Raw genomic sequence first — 23,360 nt, forward strand, 5'->3', positions numbered from 1 at the left:
GCATTTTTTACATTTTTTGTCTTCATCCTTCTTCAGTCAATGAAGTTGAGAATGGGTCAATGACCGAAATAAGGTCTTAAATCATTGGTGCCACAATTATTAAATTAAACAATAATATTAACCCATTAGAAATTTCATTCAGAATATTTTAAAAGTGAAACTTGTTATTAATTGACTCAGATACGCACATACTCAAGACTCAAAAAACAGAGTACAACTTTACATGTTGGACAGTTAAAATGCAACTATATATATATATATATAAATACACTCATTTTATATATGCTATTTGATGATGGTAAAAAATGTCTGCAAGAAGGTAAGAATGAGTAAGATAGCTGCAACGATGACTGAAATTAGAGCCCATGGATGTTTGAAATAATCATGCATAAGCACTCTTCGATATTTCGGCCAACGTCACCTTATTTATAAGCTCAGTATAATAAAAATCATTGACAACAGTGTCATTGTAAAGTTGGTTGAAAAATTCAGTGGCCTCTTCATTATTCAACCAGTTATCAATGACCTCACTTTTGCCAAGTATTTCCATATCTTTGCCAGTGTTAATGAGGTTGTCCAACAGTATAGCATAAGAAGTGATTACTCCATCACAATTAGGGAGACATTGCTCCAAGCAAATTATGTTCCGGAAGAGTGATTCTGTGGTCTCTTGAATCAGTAGTTGAGGAATTTCCAGGAACCCTTTTTCGAATCGAATATCCAAGAGGCTAGTAGGGCTTTTAGCCTTCTTGAACTTAATTCCAGCCTCTTGTAGACTTGTAGCAGACGGCAGTTGTTGCCATTCCATCATAGGATTGGAGGAAGAATGTTGTTCTCTTATACTTGAAGGCAAAACAATTGAGTTCCTCAACAAATCAAGAAAGTGCTTGTGTTCATGTTGCTCAAGTAGTGATTGATGTGTGTTATTTCGGCCATCCAGTAAGCTTACTGTTCTAGAGAATACATTATTCATAAAAAATATTGCTATTATATTCAACGAGTGGTTTTCATCTGCTACCATGGTCATATTGAACAACAGGTCAAGCACAAACCAAGGTAATTGATTCTCCAACAATATCAAGTCATGGTGTAGATGTTCAATCATGCAAGTCACACTGAATATTGGGTCATCTCTTTCTCTAAAATTCTTGTATGCGTTTCTGCGGAATAACTCGATGAGGAAGCAACCATCAAGAACCAACATCTGTACAAACTCATCATTAGTAAGTTCATCATCATCATCATCATCAATAGGTCCTGCATAACATTCACGAGCCTCTTTCCAAACCTCACTAATGGCTTTTGTGAGATTCACTAATTTCATTTCATGAGTTATACAGGACGAAGAACGAGAAATGAGATCACGTAAGTACTTCAATTTTATTTTATGAGTGCCATGTAGATGTGATTTTTTGAAGTTGAAGGGCCCAACTGAAAATGCATTGGGTTCATAAGCTTTGGGATTGTGTCTTAGCAAAATGTTTGGAACTCTGAAGATGCAGCATCGAGTTGACGAGCACAAATCTTCACCGTACATCATACTTGCTAGCTTAGTTGCAACTATGTCAACATTAATTTTGACATCATCTTCTCCAATCTTCCTGGCCGCCATTATAACCTATCCTATCTTTATGTTTTAGAGAAAAAAAAATTAGTAAATAGAATTATGTAAATATATATTTTTCAACTTCTGTATATATAAGCAAATTAAGATATATATTAGACGTAGTTAAACATTAAAATATACATGTTGAAAAAAGAAACAATATAAATAAAGCCCCTTATTTTTTTTTCAACTTTTAACCAAATATATGCTTAGAGCTTACCTTTGATACTGGTTCACTTGCTGTTGTGTGCCTGGCTAGTGAATACTGAAAATACTATGAAGAATTTTTGTTGCCTGGAGGTTCAAGCTAACGAACACTGACTTATATGAAATTATTCAAGGTACGTACTTATAAGTATCGATCAAGAGGGCAATGAACGTTGATCATGTCAAGACGTATTGATAAAAAAAAGAAAGCTGAAACAAACAATTAAGTTGAATAAAGTTGACCAATTCGGTCGAACACGGAGAACCCCATATTGCAACTTGGCAAGTCAACTCACAAAACTTGAATTTAAATATTGCCTGACATATTTCCGGGAGAGAGATCCTATATTCAAAGATGACTACAAAAAGTTACCATTTAGTAACAACGTAAATATTTTGTGATCACTAATGTCACTTTTACTCCTAACTAAAATTAACATTTAATTTTTAAAATTTATCACTAATGTAATTTAGTCACACAAATTATAATGTAGACAGTGATAAATTTGTTTAACAACAAATTGTAACTCTTATGACATATACTTATAACTAAGAACTTTTTAGGAATCACATCTGTATAATGATAGTCTTTTAATCATAATTTTTATACTTTTAATCCCAAATTTTGTGATGACAAAATGTAACACTACAAAAAACAAGACCTATACCGAGAACAATAGTCGTCGGCATAAGCCTGAATGTTCTCAGTATAGCTTCTACCGAGAAGATGTTCTCGGCACTAAGTCCTCGGTATAGCCGCGTCGCGTCGGTAGAGGTAAACTTCTACCGACAACATTCAATATGTTCTCGGTATAAGTTTTACCGAGGACATGTCGTCGCACTACAAGAAAAAATGCTTTTAATAACACCGAAAATGTGTTATCAAAACATATCATAACATTTTTTTATGTGTTAAGACCGACTATGTTATCGTAGGTCAGGGTACTTTACATAACACTTTATCATTGTTATACAGATGTGTTATTATACTGTCAACGATAACACACTTTCTATGTTATTTTAATATATAGATAAGTGTCTAATTATGTTATTTATAGTCGATTATATAACACATTTCAATACTTATAAATTTGTGTTATACTACACTTTAGTATAACACATTATTTGTGTTATATAATGAAGTTTGCATAACACAATTCTTTGTATAAAAAGTGTTATTGTAATAGATATTATAACACAATTTTCGTATTATTGTTATATTTAGATATGTTTAAATTCTCATTATATATTTTATTTATATAACACTAATTTATTCTATTATATTTTAATTTTTTTTATATAATTAAAATTAACTTTCTAATATATATACTAGCATCAGCAAATGAACTTGATTTTCAAATAACAAAAAGTAAGAACATTCAACATTGTATTAACAATCCACAAATTATTTTAAAACATTCAACACTGTCATCAACAACAAAATGTTCTTTAAGTATTCAAGGAGTCTTAAATATTCAACATAGTTAAAAGTTACTACTTTCAACACAAAGAAATAAACAAAGTTACTACTTTCAAGGAGTCTTAAGTATCATTTTCTACTTCACTTGTCACATCTGCAAAATAAAGAAAGAAATATTTTATTGTTATTATCTAGCATCACAAATTACTTCAAGAAAAATTCTATGGAAATTATATCCAAGAAAGGACACCACATACAAAATAATGAATTCACAACTACTCCAAAGAAAAAAGAAACCAAACACTAAATTATAAGACATTGGTTATTTTTTGAGTATGAAAATGTACCTCTTGGAATAACTTATTTAGAAGGCCATGCAGCTGTGGAACCAACTGCTTCTTGTATTGTAAGCATCGCATGATTATGACGAAATAAGTAAGATTCTGGTACAATATCAACATCAACCCATACTCGCATAAAGTCTGGTCCAAGAGGCTTTCCATGTACAGTTATCTTTGGATCACTAGAATCCCAACGACCTTCAGCAACAATTACATCTGCCCAGTCAAGCAAGTAGCAAGCATTCTTCCCTTCTGTAAAGTTATGTCTTTTTTCTAGTGCAATACTCTACCAAATTTATTTTAAAGACAAATATTAGTTTCTGTATTTGTTCTTCTAAAATGCAAAATTTAAAACAATAACAACTTTAATAATTTACCTTAGGGGACTGAATATTGTTTGATTGCGGTACATTGCGAGACTGTCCTTCGCCTGGTGTCACTTTACCAGCAACCTCAATATAAAACCAAGATAAGTTTCATTGGAAGAAAAGAAAACTAAGGTTTATAAGTGCAAGATAGAAATACCACCAAGTGTTCTTTAAGTAGATTCATCATTTCAGTCATTTTGAGCTTCATATTATGTTGCTCTTCTTCTAACTTGGAGATCTTGCTATTACACATATTAACAACAGTTAGCTTTGACCTTGTTATGCCTCTTCCATGTCCAATTAAACGACCAGATTTTGGGTTACCAAACAATTTTGTCAAGGCATCCTCATCAGCGTTGTCTGTAGTTCCAGATTTTGGGTCTTCAAGGAGAATCTCATTCAATGAACCATGCATATAAATTAGTATAACTAATGTATGCATTATGGAAAATAAGTAAAAATTCACAAAAATTAAATGACTAATACTCACAAAAATATCAGATGCCGTTGGGTTTACAGGTTCACCATTCTTCTTGGTATGGGCTCTCCGAAAAGCATCGATTCTAGATATTTTAACATCCTCATTTTCTTTCTTCTACACAATACATCAATAGAGATTATAAAATAGAGACTACAATAATGGAAGCAAAAATACAAACAGTATAAAACTTAATTATTAGCATATCATCGATTGTTCGAGCATATCCTCTTCGACTTAAGGTGTGTGGAACAGCTTTCTTTCTTCTCTCTTGGTATTTGGCCCTTATATCCTATTTAATAAATAAGTAAAAGAGGCATAACTATATTTAATTTAACACCAACAGAGATAAAAGAGGCAGCAACATCACTTCTTACATCATATTTCTTACCAATGTTCTTTACTAATTTTTTTGGCAACAAATGCTCTCCATTCTACATCACTTTTTTGCAATCCGGCTTTAAGGCTAGTTGTTCACTCTCATTTTTTGCATTGATAATATCCTTTACAAGTCTAGATTTCCCAGCTCTCCATAGTTCTGCCATCATTTCAAAGCACATCTTTTTTTGCCAATCATCATGTAAGTCATATTGTGCCTACAATAGAATATAGAATAACATATTATATGTTTAAGTGTAGAGCTGAATATATATATAAAAAATACACTCATAAAACTTGTAATTCTACCTGAATAGATGCCCAAAGAACATCTCTCATAATTGGTGAAACTTTCCTCCAATCTGAAATAGTGTAAGGAACAACCTCTCGCATAAGAGCGCCCACAAAAGAAGAAAATTGCACTGAGTTAGTACCAACTGGTTGCCCTTTATCATTCCAATTTATTATCCTTAAGTCATTGTTCCTCTTGGTAAGATTTTCTAGTAGAGTTTTTCCCCTTGTCTTCTTGGCTAAGTTCATTACATTCGCATCTACATCTTGAGGTATTTCTTCAATCTCAGTTTGATTTGCCTCATCAATTGTTTTTTGTAATCTAACAGATTTTCTAAGAGGTTGTTCAAGTTCTATCTCAGCCACTTCTTCACATTCTGCAGCAGCCACTTCTTCACATTGCGCAACAACCCCTTCTTCAAATTCTACACCAACCCTTTCCTCATCACCTATCTCTTCATGTTCTTCCCTTACTCCCTTTTCACAAACACTATCAACTACCTTATCTACTTCATAATTAAGAGATCGTCTAGTTTTTGAACTTCCAAGTGACATCTCCATGTCTTCCACATCATCATTTGGATCTGGCTCTGTATTATAGACCATACGACGAGTTGTTGCTCTAGTACGAAGAGCAGGTGGTGAGTCAATTACAACTCTAACAGGTGCAAAAAACCTACGAAGAGCACTCTTTTTCTTTAAAATAGGGCTTCCAAGCAACATATCGTCACAATCAGTTTGAGTCTTCAATGATGCTTTTCGCTTTTTGGCCACAAAATTGCATAAAGCACCTAGACGAAGGTGTTTTTTTGGAGATCTTTGTAATGTACTCATTTTTCAAGTTAAAATTGCTGCAATATAAAAAGAAAGATAACATAAGAATATAATCAGAAATGTGGATCACCAAAGAGTAATAAACATACACCAAAACCATAAAACCAGAATTATTTCATTCAAATTAAAATAAAATCATAAAGTACACCATAGAGAGTAATAAAACAAGATTTGTTTCATTCAACAAAAGAGTAATAATAAACCAAAATTACATACAAAAAGTGTAAGCAGATTTGTTTAATTCAAAGTACATAAGAAACAACAGGAAACTCAATTTTCTTCATTGGATTCAAGTCCAAAACACCCTCTATTTGAATCCTTTAAAGCTATATACCAATTACTTGACTCATTCACCCTTGCATAAAAAGCTTTTTTCACTTGTGAAGCTAATACAAATGGATCCCTAATGGATTGAGCTTGTCCTATATAAAAATTTACAAGCGTATAGAACTCCGACTTCTTAACACCCATTCGAAGATTCGCCCAATCGCACCAAAACAATGGCACCTTAAAAGTACGATAATCAAGCATAATTATATCCTTGATAACACCAAAATACTCTTCTTTATCATTCAATTGCCCACTGTCATGTGCTTCCAAGTATACACTGCTGTTTTGAGTTGTTTTTTCAGCTCCTTTTTTACGGAATCGAATTCCATTAATCATGTACCCTTTGTAGGAAGTGACACTGCGACTTGGACCTTCAGCCAATTGAGCTAACATGTCATCTACTTTGTTCATGCTAGAAATCTGAAAATAAAAATGTACTTGTAAGAAATTTGTACACTAAAACAAAACGTAAACTTTTATCTTGGCAATAGAATACAACCTTTTCATAAAACCATAACGGGAACCCTTCAGAATGTCGATTCCACAACAAAGTTTGATTGTTATTAAGATTTGAGTGTCTTTCTTTCAACTCATCAATATGGACATTGAGAAGTGGTTCTACAATATCCGAGGTAAACAACACATACTGATGCGCTACTGACAAGTTCAATCGGTCAAGCTCAAAGCACTCTACTGCTGATAGTGGATTTTCTTCTAGTAGTGTACTATCATGATTATCATTTTGCTTTAAACATGTTTCACAAAAGCGTACACATTCAACAGCAAGATAGCGATTTGCAATACAACCTTCTGGCTGTGCATAATTTGCTACAAATCCTTTCAATACTTTCATATATCTCTCAAAATGGTACATCCATTGAAATTGCACCGGACCACAAAGTCTAACTTCTCGTGCTAAATGAACAATCAAGTGAATTATTGGATCAAAGAAAGAAGGAGGGAAATATTCTTCTAGTTGACAAAGAATTTCAAAGGCTTCTAGTTCCAATTTCATAATTTCCTCCTTATCAACCACATGCAGACACAATCCATGGAAAAACTTAGAGAGCCGAAGAATTGTCTCTCTACAACCTTCTTCCATTAAACCCCTTATAGCAATAGGCAATAGTTGTTGCATAATCACATGACAATCATGAGACTTAAGTCCTGTCAGCTTCTGTTTCTCCACATCTACACAGTTTCTTTTGTTAGAGCTATATCCATAAGGCAATTTCAAGTCAAATAGCCTCTCACAAAGCAACTTCTTATTAGATTTTGATAGAGTATAAGCTGCAGCAGGAAGATGAGTAACACCATTTTCTTCATACTGATGGAGATGAGGGATAATGCCCATCTCTGTCGAATCTAATCTCGAGTTGTAGTGATCTTTAGATTTTCCTTTGCAATCGAGCAATGTGTTAAGTATGCTTTCACAAACATTCTTTTCAATATGCATAACATCAAGGTTATGACGAACAACTAATATTTCCCAATAAGGCAGCCTAAAAAAATAGAATGCTTCTTCCAGATTTGTTCTGTGTCCACACCACGACTCCTCTTTTTTCCCTTTCCAAAGTCATTAGTCACTTTGCTTAACTGCTCAGCTACTTCAACACCTGTCAATATAATTGGACATTGTGGTGCTCTTTCCCTTGCCCTAGCTGTTGTATATTTCTTCTTTCTATAACGGTGTTCTTGTGGTAGAAATCAAATATGATTGCAAAATGACATATTTTTGCTATACTTCAACCAAACAACATTTGAGTGCTCGCCACAAACAGGACAACCATACTTCCCTTTAGTCGCACATCCAGCAAAGTTTCCATAAGCTAGAAAATCATTTATGGTCCATAGCAACATGGCCCTTAAATTAAAAAACTTCTTTGTAGAAATATCATATGTATAATCACCATTCCATAATTCAGGTAACTCATCTATTAAGGGCTCTAAGTAAACATCTATGTCATTCTCGGGTTGTTTAGATCCAGGAATCAACATAGATAGAAAGGTAAATTCATCCTTCATGCACAACGCAGGTGGCAGATTATATACAACGAGCATTATAGGCCAACAACTATACGTAGAACTCATATTTTTGTAAGGATTGATCCCATCAGCAGGAAGTCCTAATCGAAGGTTGTTAGGTTCAAGTTGAAAATCTGGCAATCTCTCATAAACTCAATCCTAAGCCTCTGAATCTACCGGGTGCCGCATTTTCCCGTCTGTTCTTTTATTGGTTGAATGCCATTTTAAGCTTAAAGTCGTCTCTTCTTTTCTAAACATCCTTTGAAACCTTGGTATAATAGGAAAATATCTCAACAATTTTGCAGGCTGCCCTTATAGAATCTCTTTTGTCTGCTAATTTTGCTTCCATCTTGGATATTGACAAGTGGGACATACTTGGGCATCAGCATTCTCTTTTGTATACAAACAACAATCGTTGACACAAGCATGGATATGCTTATAGCTCAAATCAAACATCTTTAGAAACTTTTTTACTGCATACATTGATGTCAGTAGGAGATTATCTTTCGGCAACATTTCTTTGATCATCTTCAACATCTCACTAAAGCCAACATCTGAGATTCCATGCTTTGTTTTTAGATTATACAGCCCAATGATAGACGAAATTTATGTATACTTTGAACAACCTTCATACAATGGAGATTCAGCATCTGCTAATAGACTCTGAAAATCAGCATCATTGTTATCGTAACCAAAATCATTGGCGTTACTTGAAAATACTCCCGCTGCCCGAAATAAATCATATTCAAAACTTGTGTTTGTCATGCTGCTTTGGACTGGATCTTCCCCATGATGAAACCACATTTTGTAAGATTGGTCCATGCCCCACAAAACTAAGTGTTCGACAACTTCGTCTGAAAGTTGATGTCTTAGATTGTGACATTTGTTGCATGGACAAAGAATCTTGGCTGGAAATCCAAGATTCGTCATGGCTGTCTTAACAAACTCCCTAGCTTTTTGCTCATATTCCACCGTTGCTCTACAATTTTAGAGCATACGTCAATAATCAAGCACTGACACTTAAACTTATACCCAAAATAAACTATATTATTTTGGTTACTAACCTGTTAAGATGGATCCAACTTTTATCCATCTCCAATGAATTTGAATTTGATGTTGTTCTCTTAATAAAATCTTATTTTTTGTCTGGGTTTAACAACTGTTAGACAAGACAATCACATTATTTGCGGTTGTAATTTCAGGGTCATGACAAGGTCATTAACACACATGCTTTTAAAAGAAAACATGCCTTGGTTGAATTTCAGGTCATCTTAAAAGAGAATTTCAGGTCATACCAGTTAAAAAGATCATTTTCTTCAGTTAAATATCCTATATTTGCTATTTATCCTATGAATGATTAAAAATGGAAGAATTCCTTTATTGTTTTGGGGTTAGTTTCCGAAGAAGAAGAAGAAAAGAAAGGCCATTAAGTCAATGTTGTTTAATGGAGAAGTTGACCATATTGTTATTTTCGACCTCAATTGTTTCGTGGGTTGTAAATATATCAATGAAAAGGCCTAGTGGGCACTGGCCCTTTTAATTTGATTAAGAAAAAAGGGATATTATGTCTAGTGGGCAGCAGACTCTACATCACGTGCTCTTAAGAACTTGTTCCTTGAGAGTATAATATGATTAATTCAGTCTTTTAAATCTGTAAAAACAATTGGTTATATGATTCAAATGGTGGTAACCAACCAAAAGGAAAGAAAAGGAAAAGACATTGATATCTTTTGTTTTTTTTTATTATTATTTTTTTGCTTAAGATTATTATTATTATTATATTTCTTAGTATTTAGAGTGGTCCCCTCTAAAATTCCATTGCCATGTTAGCAGCTTGTGGAGTGTGGAGTGTGGAGTGTGTAGTGTGGAGTACTATTTTTGTATGATAGAATAGATCACTTGAAGGATGAGAATGTCAGCCTCATCACCGTCTTTTCTTTTATAAACAAAAATATTTAACCTTTCAGTATCATCAATGGTCAGACTTAGATTTTTGTCTTTGTATAATATTCCATCTATGATCTCTGATTTCTCTTCCTATTTTTTATTTTTATGAGCAAGAATATAATTGGTGGGTAAAGTTTTACTTGGATTATGGTGAACCTATTTTCTTACATATGTACTAATTTTAGCATATTATTATTTACTTGTTTCAAATAAAAAGTAATGGCTGACCCAGAAACTTGTTGAAATTATTTTCCTTTCAATGAATAAGAAGTAATCTTTAGAAAAAGAAAAACGTTCCTAACCCTAAACATTACCAAATATTGGACTGCTTTTAAATACAAAAACTTTCAAAGATATATTGTTTTTAACAAAACATTACCAAATGAGCATGCATTTAAACATCATTTTTAACAAAACAAGTGTCATATATCTCACAATTCAGGGCCAATTTAAGAAGCATACATAGCCATCTGTTTGTTAGTGTGACTATTTTCTATTAGTATACATTATAAATTCAATCTATTGTACTCACTTTGTTTGGACCTACTTATAGGCTATATAGATCATCATAATACATTTTGGTTTGGTTTGGCAGTCTATTGCAAAACTGCCTCAAAGTTCTTGCTTAAGGAATTTCAGACTTTTTGACTGATTTTAATTTGTAGGAAGTGCTTGTGTGTTTGATTCTGCAGTAAAAGGAAGTTTCAACAATGAACAAGGGTAAGATTTTCAAGCTAGCAAAGGGGTTCCGTGGGGTACACTATCTAATACTTGTTTCATAGATTTGTAATTTTGAGTCAGATTTTATATTATATTCTCTGTCTATAAATGATTGTAAGGGATTGCTGATGATTTTGGTCTTCTTATTATGTTAGTTTTGTAGTATTGATCTCTGAATGAATCCTGCTCTAAGTCTTAGTTTTGTATTCAGTTTATTTTAACTAAAAGCTATACAAATAGTTTAGTTAATGCTCTCCTTCAGCTGCACTAAAGAATTAGAGAAGGATTCATTTTGAGATCAATATTAAAGATAATAAATAGTAAAATATTGTGTACAATTTCTGAATGTGTAATTACTTTTGTTTTTGTGGCTTGAAAAGCTTGTTTGCATTTTATTATGGAGATTTCTGTTGAAATCAGTAAGGCAGAGTGAGTGTCACTTATTTTAGATAGATTTTCCTTTGATTGAAAACCTTATAGTAATTTTTGATGAACCAAAAACTAGAGAGAACTATTGAAATTCCTCATTATTAATTAATAGACAATGCTGGTATAGACCAAAACCCTAAACATTACAAGGTTGAGTTAGATTGAGAGGCTCCCCTTTCCCAAAGATTGCCAAATTATTCTCTATGTAAATCTCACTCTCTATCTACAATATCTTCCTAACCTAACAGTCCAGACAACTTCTAACACAAGTCTTTCTTATTGGAGGCTTATCTAAATGCTTATCTAGTTAATGTTTTTCTGAACTTGTGTTGGCTCTGCAAAATTAGCTGGACAGCATGAGCACCTGCCATTTGTCTTCGCATTCTACTGAATATTTGCTCAAACTGGCTGTTAATATATATTTAAGACAGGAAATAGAAGCTTCACTCTACTCTCTTATCTATGCACGAACCATACAGTTTCAAGTTTTGGCTGAATTTCATTGTTTTTTTATGATAGACTGCATGTGAGCAACAACCATATTTACATGCAAAATTATTAGATCTTAGTTTTCCAGCCCTACAAGTAACTTGGCACTGGTCTATGTTGTGCCTTGACCACCATTTTTTGTTAATTCTGCTGGTTTATTTTCTATTTATTTAATAGTCTCTAGTTCAAGAGATTCTAGTGTTGTTTTTAATTTAAAAATCAAATTCTAAAATGGTAGCCACTAACTAATTGGGTTTGGATCAAAGACAAGATTTTAGCTTAGGTTATGGCAATTAAATCTAATCTATACATAGGGAAATAATGAAAACAATATGACTAAATGAAAAATCTAGTCTATACATATAATGAAAAATCTAATCTATACATATAAAAGCTTACCTAACCTTCTATCAATACCAAGTCAAAAAATTCAAACAACACACAATAAGTTTTCTTCCTTATATCACCGCAGCACACAGCACACAAACAAATTTTCCAGAACCTACTTCTCTAATGCACACAAGTTTTCAACCTTCCGTTATCACCGCAGCACACAATTTTAATCTCAGAACCTACTTCTCTATGGATGAATATTTAAGATATTCAAACTCCTCTAACATTTTTAAGATATTAATAATAAGAGTTAAAAGAACAAATTTTGTACCTCATGCAAATTAACTTTGCAATGCTCCTTGCCAATTCGACCCACAACCTAAAGAATATAATCAATATCTAAAAGATTAATACAAAATTAAAATTTGTCAATAGATATTAAAACAGCCTTTGAAATCCAAAATTTATCTAATTCGATCTTAAAATTTGGGGATAAAATATATACACACATTTACTTTAAAGGCATTTTAAGTATGACTTAGTAAATTTTGACAAAATGGATAGGAGAGTGTACCTATTTCACACAATACAACAGTAAGTTTTGATCGTTTTCTAAATATATGGGATTAAATGGTAATTTTTCCATAATTGAATTGTTTCTTTCCGGGGATGATTAAGATGTTATTATCCAATAATTTTTTTTCTAGGGGACATTTATACTCTAATATAAATTACAGAGTATATACTGAATATACTCTGGCTGAAATTACAGAGAGAAATTGAAAGGGTAAAGGCTAAACTGAAATTTAGAAGTGATATTCTTTCTAGGCAAAGTAAATGAGAAATGACCAGCAGGGAAAATGAGTTCATCAAGCGTAGCTAATGATTGAAAATGAGAAATAACCAACATAATATAAGCAGTAAAAAAAAAACTTAGAAGTGATATTCTTTCTAGGAAAAGTAAATGAGACATAAATTCATCAAGCGTAGCTAAAAATGAGAAATAAGCAGCAGAATATAAGCAGTAAAAAAAAGAACTTAGAAGTGATATTCTTTCTAGGCAAAGTACAGATATAAAGATTGTAAGAACCCAAACTATAAAAATTGGGAGCTGATATTCTTTCAAAACATCAATTAGGATCAAAATTTTATATGCATTGTTAACGTTCATTAATATGGATTCATATTTCCAATCAAACTTGTATGTTTCAATCTAATCCATGCAACTTTCAAAAAAATAATTCCCTACAACTGTCATTACCACTCACTAACCATGTATAATACAACACTATCGATGGTGAAATTCAGTTTTCTGTCATATTGAGGGCCAAAAGGACAGTGCTACAGATCCAGTCATTGGTAAAATGACTTTGATGAAATATTTATTTGTAAACTAACTTTCAAGAAAAATGTTTACAAAATGAACTTCATGGTAGCTTGAGTGACAATATTTAACACTAAATTGCCCTTTTCACCGTACTTTTCCAAATTGTCATTTTGGCCATCCACTTCAAACAATAGCAAAGTAAAAACACAAACACTAACAAAGTAATGCTATTGAGATGAAAGATTTGGGTGCTGCAAAACTAATTTTGGGTATAGATTTCTGGTTTATGGTGGAGTTGGAAACGAATATAGTACAGCTGCTATAGAAGGTTTTGTTGACTCATATTTTGCATGCTGTCTAGAAATTAGAAAATCACTTACAGGTTATACCACATTCTTTTCTCTTTTTCTTTTTCAAAATTTAAAATCATAAATTAACCAATATGGAGTGTTGTTGTACTATTATATTAAAATTTAGTTCCTGCCTTGCAAGTTGATAATGAATCATGTGATCAAAGTTTAATTACCAAATAATAGTGTTAAAGTGTATATATGTACCACTGGAGAGAGAGAGATTCAAGTTAATTATATAGTGAACTATATGCATCATGCTGGGAAATCTGGGTTCAACTTTATACAATTCCCACCACTAATTGATATATAAATTAAATAAATAGTAGAGCATTAATTACTATTGATAGAGAAATTGAGTAGTAAAAAGTAATATCAATGACATGGTTTCAATTCTAGGTGGCACTAATGGGAAAATGTGGATTGACCAACTAATTACAAAGAGCAATAGGAATGAATATAATCTGTCTTATTAATCTGAACCATACAAAGACAAATATTTACAGGAGAGCTATTGAAAAATTGAAAAGGAAACTAATTTTAATAATTGGCAAAAGACATGCATGATAGTGTGATGATCTTTTAGCAACTACAGAAGTCTTGTGTTGTGATTGGCTCTTGTTATACATGTCATCTGTTTTAACTAGTCCAAACTTGCTTAACCCCGGCTAGCAATTACTTGTTTATCATTTATGATTGACAAGAGCCATACAACATTTAATAGCTAATTACTTAGCATTTTTTCAGATCTAAATTCTGACTTGATTTTTAGCTTAACTTGTATATGTTTTCATTCTTGGATAGTTGATGTTCTTTTATTCTCCATTCTGCTTTCTCTTCTTTTAAGTCAAATTATTTTTCAAAAATAAAACTATCTTATTACAACCCCAAATGGTTTTTTTTAACAAACATGCTTTTCTACTGTAGTGGCACCATTCTAAAACATTGGCCCCCCATCTCACCCTAGCTTGTCACAGTAGTTTTGGTAAGGAAAGAATGACATTTTAATGAAACTTGGCATTCCCAACATTTATACCAGTATATTTCAGAGCCAAAAATCAATCAAAGTATCTTGTCTCAAGAACAGTTCAAAATAGCAATCAAAATATGATCTTTAAATAAACTGGTAAATGCCCAAATAAAAACTCAAAATAAACTGGTAAAGTTGATAAATGAACTCAAGAACAGTTCATCAACACTTGTTTTTTGACTGTAGATTTTCTCATCAGGTTTGGGAGCTGACTAAAGACTGGTTAGGCACTGCCATTTGGCCCAAGAATTTTGTTCAATGGAAGTTGTGGTTAGAAGGGAAGCCAAAAAATTGGCTGTTGCGGTTTATGGCATCTGGTGCAACACAAATGCATGCTATTTTTCTCTTTGCTCCAGCACTCCTCTTTGTTTAGTTAAAATGAGAAGTTTGAGTTTGAAAGCTAGATTTTTTGGCTGTTTGAGTCAACAGTGTTTGGCTAAGAATAGATCAATTGCTGAGTTGGTTAGGAGTTTATGATTTGGCTTGTATTTTAGTCTCTGTTTTGAGTTTGTTGTAAGTTTGGTGGTGTTTCAAATCTGGCAGTTGTAATTTGTTTCTGTATTTTTAATATACTCCTTTTTTCGATAAAAAAAAAAAAAAGTTGAAAAAACTCAAAAACTCAAAATGCCCAAACTGTACCTGGTGAAAGCTAATGTAGTTGAGCTAATGGCAGAACCTCTTCCAACCCTTCTTTCAAGCTTCTGGATTGTAATCCAACTCTACTTTGGCCTTCTCACAGGAATATGCCCACTGATGCCTTAAAACATGAACTGTCAGAAAAGAAAGAGAAAATTTCAACCTAAGTTGCCAATATTTGTGGGTACAAAATTCGGACAACTGAAAATGAAAAAGGCTTCAAGCCAAGTGACCTAAGTTCAAAATTCTAATCAAAACACCATTTATGTCTTGCACATAAAAATATTAAAACAAAACCCCAATGGTGGCACCCAAAAGAGTTACAAATATCCAAGTCTTCAAGACAACTGGATATCTCCCAAAGAGTTATTACTCATCCACAATCCAAACACAATAATTAGATGCCTTATTAAGGCAGCTGTTGGTATATTTATACTCAGCCCACAAACTACCTTAACAAACTTCCTAAACAATTCAACATTACTTGCTTCCCAACCAATCAGATTTTACATTTGAAACACCTCAGCCAGTTTACACTTAAAACATCTCATCTCTAATTACACCTAGAATATGTTAGCCCAATTAGTGGCCTAACATTTTACAAGTAGCTTTGATATAAATGTTGATGCTTACAACTAACCTCACCAAATAAAAAAGGCTTAGTACCCAAACTAGTCATTTTAAACCTTGGCGAATTCTGAACTAAATTTTATTTATAATCCAACCAACAACTAAATAAATAAAATAATAATAATTAAAAGATAAATAAATAACTAACAATTTTTTTGAAAAGTTACAATAACTAACTTAATTTATATGCTACTTAAGCAATTAAAACTAGATGGAATGAATAAATAACAGAAAAGAATATCAACCGGCTAAGAACAACCAGTACAGGAAATAATAAAAAAAATGCAGAATATTAATTACCATCAGCAAGTGAACTTACATAATATTGGATTATCAGAGAAATATTAACATTATTAACGTACTGAATAATGAAAACTTATAAAGAGAATGGTACAAAATGAATCACAATAAACCAGAACAGAACATCCTTAAGAGTGATATGAACAAAATGACAACTCACTTCGAAATTCAAACCATCATAACGAACCATAGCCATCATAACTAGTTTTAAGAATATGATAATAATTGTAGAATAGTTAATTTAAATAACTACCATTGTAATGTTTTAGTTTTCTTGTATCTAAGTATGCCCACCAAAGAATAAATAATAAGACCAAACTTGACCAACCACCACCAGATGATGAATAGAGAAGTCCAAAATAATTGTCACTCATGGTACCAAATAGTCTGCCTGTAAGGCTGTAACTACATATATGTATAGTATACACCTAAACTACACTTGTTGCTCATGGTAGAACAAATGTGTAACCAACACTAAAGGAAGCTAGCTAGAGAACAAGAAATACGAGCCGTTCAGAAAACATTAATGGAAATAATAAACTGGTTTAAAAAAAAAAAAGAGATATCATATTAGAAAGAAACACGCTTGAAAAGCTCTTCACACAATCTCAGCAACTAAAAAAACCGTAATCAAAATTGTAACGCCCCAACTCCAGGGACCGCTACAGTGCACATTGCAAACAGTGCTAAACTCGCTAATCGAGTCATTTGGCCATAAACGTGTAACTAAGTGTGATTGGCGGTTTAGGGGTTAAAAACTTTGGTTAAGATATAACGTTTCACTAGAACGTTTACTGTATACATTGGGATCCCAAAAATATAATTTCAGAGTTTATTACAAGAAAGTGTTTACAACAGGCCGTTCTAAGCGGCAAAACAAGGTTCAGCCCTAATTCCACTTTCAAACCTCGCCCAAGTATTGGTCGAGCAGCTGCATATGTACACGTCATCACATAAGCTCTCCAACTCAAGGATGGCCCAGCTTTCTTTTGCCTTTACCTGAACCACAAAGCACCCGTGAGCCGAAGCCCAGCAAGAAAACTCATATGCTCATAAACAGTCATTTCATGATATCAAACCATATCTGGCATGCCTAGCTATCATAGCTCTATTCAGCATGCAAATGTATTTAAACAGATGCTGGGGTATCCAGGATAAGAGATCCTGGCCTTCTGATTGGAGGACTATCAAGTCAATCCTAATCAGATGAGTGACTGCCAAACAAGTCACTAACCAAATGGAAGAGTGGCTGCTAGGTAAGCCACTAGCCTTCAAGCGCTTATAATATTCATCAAGTAAGTGTCGCAACACCTGAGATTCCGATAAACCATGCTGAGTGACCGACAAGCGAGTCACTAACTCAAATGGAAGGGTGGCTGTTGGGTAAGCCTCTAGCCTTCAATAGGTTCTGATAAACCATACTGAGTGACTGACAAGAAAGTCACTAATTCAAATGGAAGGGTGGCTGTTGGGTAAGCCTCTAACCTTCAATAGGTTCTGGTAAACCATACTGAGTGACTGACAAGCACGTCACTGATTCAAATGGGGGAGTGGCTGCTGAGTAAGCCACTAGCCTCCAAGCGCTTATTTCATTCATCGACCCTCGAGGTCGGTCTGGCATTAATGCTCTTTGAGTCATTCAATGCTGCTAGTCAAATAGACCTCATTTTTGATGGCTTGCGTGATACACGCTAAGACCATTCTGACTAATGAGTCAGTGCAACGTGACTAGTGCCCAGTACCACTGCCGAACCTGACTAATGAGTCACAACTTCACAGTTGATACTAACACCTTTTCCAATTCTGACTAATTAGTCAGTACCATGCATAAGTAAGCAATGCTATCAATGTGTCTCATATGCCGATTATCCAAGAACAGGGCATTCAGCATGCTTACTAAACAGTTGCTAGCATAATTATGATCATGCACAAACTCAGAGACTCAAACTCTGACCAATCTCATACTCATCATTCATGGCATGCCCTAATCACATGTTTCTCGTGCATCACACGCATCACACTTAATCATTCAGCATGCCTCGACAATAATCATATGCAAATGGGCAAGATTGCCAAGCATTCATTATGCTATCAATGTTTACATTTAAACATTCAACATGCATCAATCATAACCATGCATGTCACACATTGGGTGCAGTTCTCTTACCTTAGGTCCAAGCACAGGTTACCAAAAAATGAGCCACAAGCACGATCCTGATCCAAGCCTCTAGTGTTAACCTAGTCACAACCACAAATGGTGATCCAATGAGTTCAAGTTCTAAAACCAACCCTTGAACTAAAACTTAGCCTCCAAGACATCAATCCTCACTAATCCGGGTAGTAGGAATGATCCCGAGGCCTAAAACCATGTTCCCGGGGTCAAAACACCCAAACGGCCTCAAAAGCCTGCCTGAGCCGCGGCCCCCAGCACCACCAGAAGCAAGCGCCGCGGCGCCCAACCCAAGGGTCGCGGCGCCCAGCAAGACAGAGAAGACACCTGCTTCATCGAGCAAGGGCCGCAGCGCCCAAGAACAGGGCCGCAGCCCAACTTCGGGGAAGCCATTTTTCCTTCGCTTTAACCTTTTAAAACCTCCTAAAAACATGTCTAAACATTCCCAAATCATTAAATCAAAGTTCCCAAACTCCCCAATGGTCCAAAACAACCAAAACCCAAGGTTCAAACAAACTAAAAACTCAACGATTCACAAAGTCCAATTCAAGCTTAAAAACTTTTAAAAACTTAAAACTTAAACTTGAATTACCTCCGATTGAGTTGTTTCCAACTAAATCCTCCGGCTAATAAGCTTCTAATCTTCCTTAGGATTGCTATGCCTCGATCCTCGCTTGATTCCGAGTCCTAGAACTCAAGTTACCTTCGAAAATGCTATCGGGAACGAAAAGGGAACTTTAGGGAGAGAGAACGTACAGAACGTCCTTTTTATTTTCTTAAAAGGTTACTTCAAGCTTAAGTAGCTTCCAATAAAACCTAATGCTCGGGGTCCCGAAAACACCCCCGGGGACATTATAGTCAAAACTTCCAGAATTTCCCCCTGGTCTTACTAACTCCCAATTTATCACCAAATGTTAAATCCCATTACCCAATAACCCGGTAATGCTCTAAATACCCCTTGACTTACTCCAAGTCAAGGTTAAATCCCGTTGTGACTTTCCCACTAGCTTACCTCCTAGGATCGTCTTGTGCTGGGTAACCCTGGCATAACCAGATAATAACAAAGCACCACGCCCATTTCACATATATGCCAAAAATGCCCGAAATGGCCAAAATATAAAAATCACCCAATTAATCACAAATGGGTTCACATGCATATTTAATACACCTAAACATGCATATTATCATTAAATAGCATAATAAAGCAATTATGGCCCTCCCGGCCTCCTAATCAAGGTCCTAGACCTTATTAGAAAATTTGGGGCATTACAAAAATAATCAACTAAGACATACAGTTAATCAAAACACAAAACACTAGGCTACTAGAGGTCACCAAATACAAGTTTAGAAGAGAGAAAAATTGCAAAAACTCTAACAAAAGGAAATTAGCGTGAGAGATTTTATGCAGTGTAAAAAAACTATACAACATGTACATATATACGTATGTATGTATGTATGTATATATATTAGAAAAGAACACAAACAAATTTTCTACATAAGCCTTCCTTAGTACATAAAAAGTTCGCCTACTTAATAAAAGCTTCAGCAGATACTACTCAGATATTCTATTCGCTTCTATTTTATCTAATAAAATAAAAGACACAGTTCAATTCTCTAATAAATGAATGGATACAAAGAATATCATTTCTGTTAACAAGTTATAGACTGGTAGACATGGAGAAACAAAAGTACTTACTACTTCTAAATGGAGGGAAGCTTCTTGGTCTTCTTGTAGTAACATGCAAGTCTGTGAATCTTGCTCTCAACCAAAATCAATCAAAACTTAGAATCCTTGTCCTTCCTGTTCCTCTCTAGATGCTTCCTAATAGAGATTTCCTTCTTAATAAGATGGTAGAGATCTTCAGGAATTTCAGGGGCAAGACCTAACAAACAAAACAAATTTTATAAAAACAAAGAAATCCAATCAACCAAGACATACAGATAAGACATCGCCCAACCAAAGGCTACATGCCCTTATCATTCAATAACCGTTTTAAGATACTCAAACAAGAAAAACAACAAGCTCAATTACACTATAATCCCAATTACCCAAAATTAAACAAATAAAAACCATAAAAATTAATTATTCCCTTCGCTCATTCAAATATTTAGCAAACAGTTAACTAGACCTAAAGTTCTTCCAACAAAAAAAAGCAATGAAATGGGTCAACCATGACCGAAGATAAGGCTCAACATTGACTGAAAATAAGGTTCTACTCTTGAGCTCATAAAACAAAACACCGAGAATGATTACCGTCGGCCTTGAGAACACACAAGATCTTGCTTCCAGTAACACTCTTCACCTGAGCAATACCGTGAGAGTCATGAAGAATCACACTGATATGAGATGGAGTAAGACCCTTCTTTGCAAACTTGCAAATGTTCTCCTCAACCTAACAACATCATACTCAAAATAAGCTTGTTAATAGAAATTTTCATATCCCAACCTAGAGAAGGTCACGAGAGATTTAGGGAGCTACAATGTGATGAGGGAGAGTAGTGAGGGAAATGTCAAAGATTATATTTATATATATATATATCATCAGAAAGAATGGCTCGTGAATGAAGTGATTCTCAAGAAAAATATAGTCAAAATTTCAAATAAAAAATTATAGAGAAGCATACTTTATATTTATCATATATCTTGAGATTTACTTTGTCTCCGTTTTTTTTTCTTCGTCAAGGCTCCAGTAGGAGGTTGCGTCCGAGAGAGGAGGTGGTGATAAAAGGTTGAGTCTTTACCAATTGTTTTCCAGTTAGGGGACGGGAAAATAGAGATGGGTATAGCAGGAAGAGAAAGGAGAGAAGGAAAATATGATGGAAAATGAGACAGAGAGAGAAAGAGATGGAAAAGGGGAGTCTACTGCACATAACAGGGAAAAGAATATAACACATTCATTTTTGCCGCTTTTTTTTCAGTTGCCGCGTGTTCACTTTACCTCATTTACTTTATATATACTATAATACTTTTTTAATAGTCTTATAATCATGTGTTATTGAAAAGGGGGTTTTGTTGTAGTGTCGGCAGAGAGTGGACAATATCCTCAGCACACCCAGCCCAAATTTTTCATATTGGTGGGCTATACCGAGGACAATGTCCTCGGTATAGAATTAACCAATAATTTTTTTTATATTTGTAATGTTTATTCACTTATTTATTTATTTAATTTGAATTAAGTATAAAACAATAGAATCAAATTAAAACAATTATATTAAACATATAAATCAAAACATAAGAGTACATTTGCTGAATCAAATTAAAGAGTTGTCCTAAACATGAAAATGTAATAGTCCATAGTAATAAAATTCACACATAAGTCCTACTGACTCGGTGCTCCAACATCGGGATCATCAGGTGGTGGTAGGGCATATTGAGATCCCGGAGTGATACAATGAGTCCGGATGTGCTCATCTAATTTCCGAACACGCTCTCTCATCTCAGACATCTCTTCATCTCTAGTTTGTGGAGGATCAATAGTAAATGGAGTTCGCTCCCTTATGTTAAGGATACGTCCATATCCTTTCTGGTGCCCACGTCATTTTTCGAAGATAGTTTGTACCAAAGATAAGTCGTCATCTTTAGGTGCACTTAAAACTGGTGTGGAACTCTCAGTATCAGTTGTTTGTGTCTGCTGTGTGTCGCGATATTCACGCAATTCCTCCTATGATACCAAAGAAAAAAACAAATAAAATTAAATATTGTTTTTATAATGTCTTATGCTCTTTGAAGTTAATTATGTTGTTTTATGATATCTAACTATAATATATTTGAGTGTAAATATTATTAAAATTATTTAAATTTGACGTATTTTTTTTCTAACTTCAAATATTAATTTTAATTTTAATAATGATGAAGATTATGTTTAAAATTGGTTTTCCAATAATATATTTGTTAATTTTATTTAATCAGAACTAACAAATATTATTTTTTTACATATTAATTCAGTATTTATTAAATTACGTATTTTACTTATGCTTTATTTAATAGTTTTATTAATTTACACAAAATTTCTAAGATTTGTTTAAAAGCTATTTAATTACTTTAGGATTTAATTATTACTTAAATTATTTAACTAATGTTTATTTTTATTAAAATTTACTTGCATAATGTTAATTTTAATCATAATTAAAAAATATATTATTTTACTTATCAATTCACTATTTATTAAATTAGAAATTTTGTTGAGTACTTCTACTAATATTCACAATATCTCTAAATTTTACAATTCTATAAAAAAATTCAGCACCATAACGACTATATTTTCATCTATCCCAAAATTTAAAATCCTGCAAATAACACATAAAAAATATCCAGACCCAGAACAGTACACAGAACAGTGCAACATATCGTAATTTCACTAAAAACAACACCACCAAAAACAAAAACAAAAACAAAGTATCAATATTCATCAACACTAAGATTAAAAAAATTAACAACAACAACAAATACCAATTTTATTAAAATAAATAAAACCAATCTATTAATCTAACTTTATTAACCCAATCTCTATAGTAATGTAACACTCAAATTAATTATCCCAAACTAAAAATGTAACACTCAAATTAATTATCCCAAACTAAAAAATTAACTCTCAAATATTATATTTTCATTTATAATTATACAACACATTTTCATACATATTAATTAAACTCAAATCTGATTTTTTAATTAAATTATTTAAATAACAAATATTTATATATATATATATATACCTATACAC

The 23,360-nt window shown here is 33.3% G+C and overlaps 1 pseudogene; it reads right to left on the reverse strand.

The window, feature by feature from the left end:
• Positions 1–285: 285 nt before the first annotated feature.
• LOC133799619 (UPF0481 protein At3g47200-like) lies at positions 286–1,612 on the reverse strand (annotated as a pseudogene).
• Positions 1,613–23,360: the final 21,748 nt, after the last annotated feature.

Source organism: Humulus lupulus, chromosome 9 (genome assembly GCF_963169125.1).
Source record: "Humulus lupulus chromosome 9, drHumLupu1.1, whole genome shotgun sequence".
Lineage (NCBI taxonomy): Eukaryota > Viridiplantae > Streptophyta > Magnoliopsida > Rosales > Cannabaceae > Humulus > Humulus lupulus.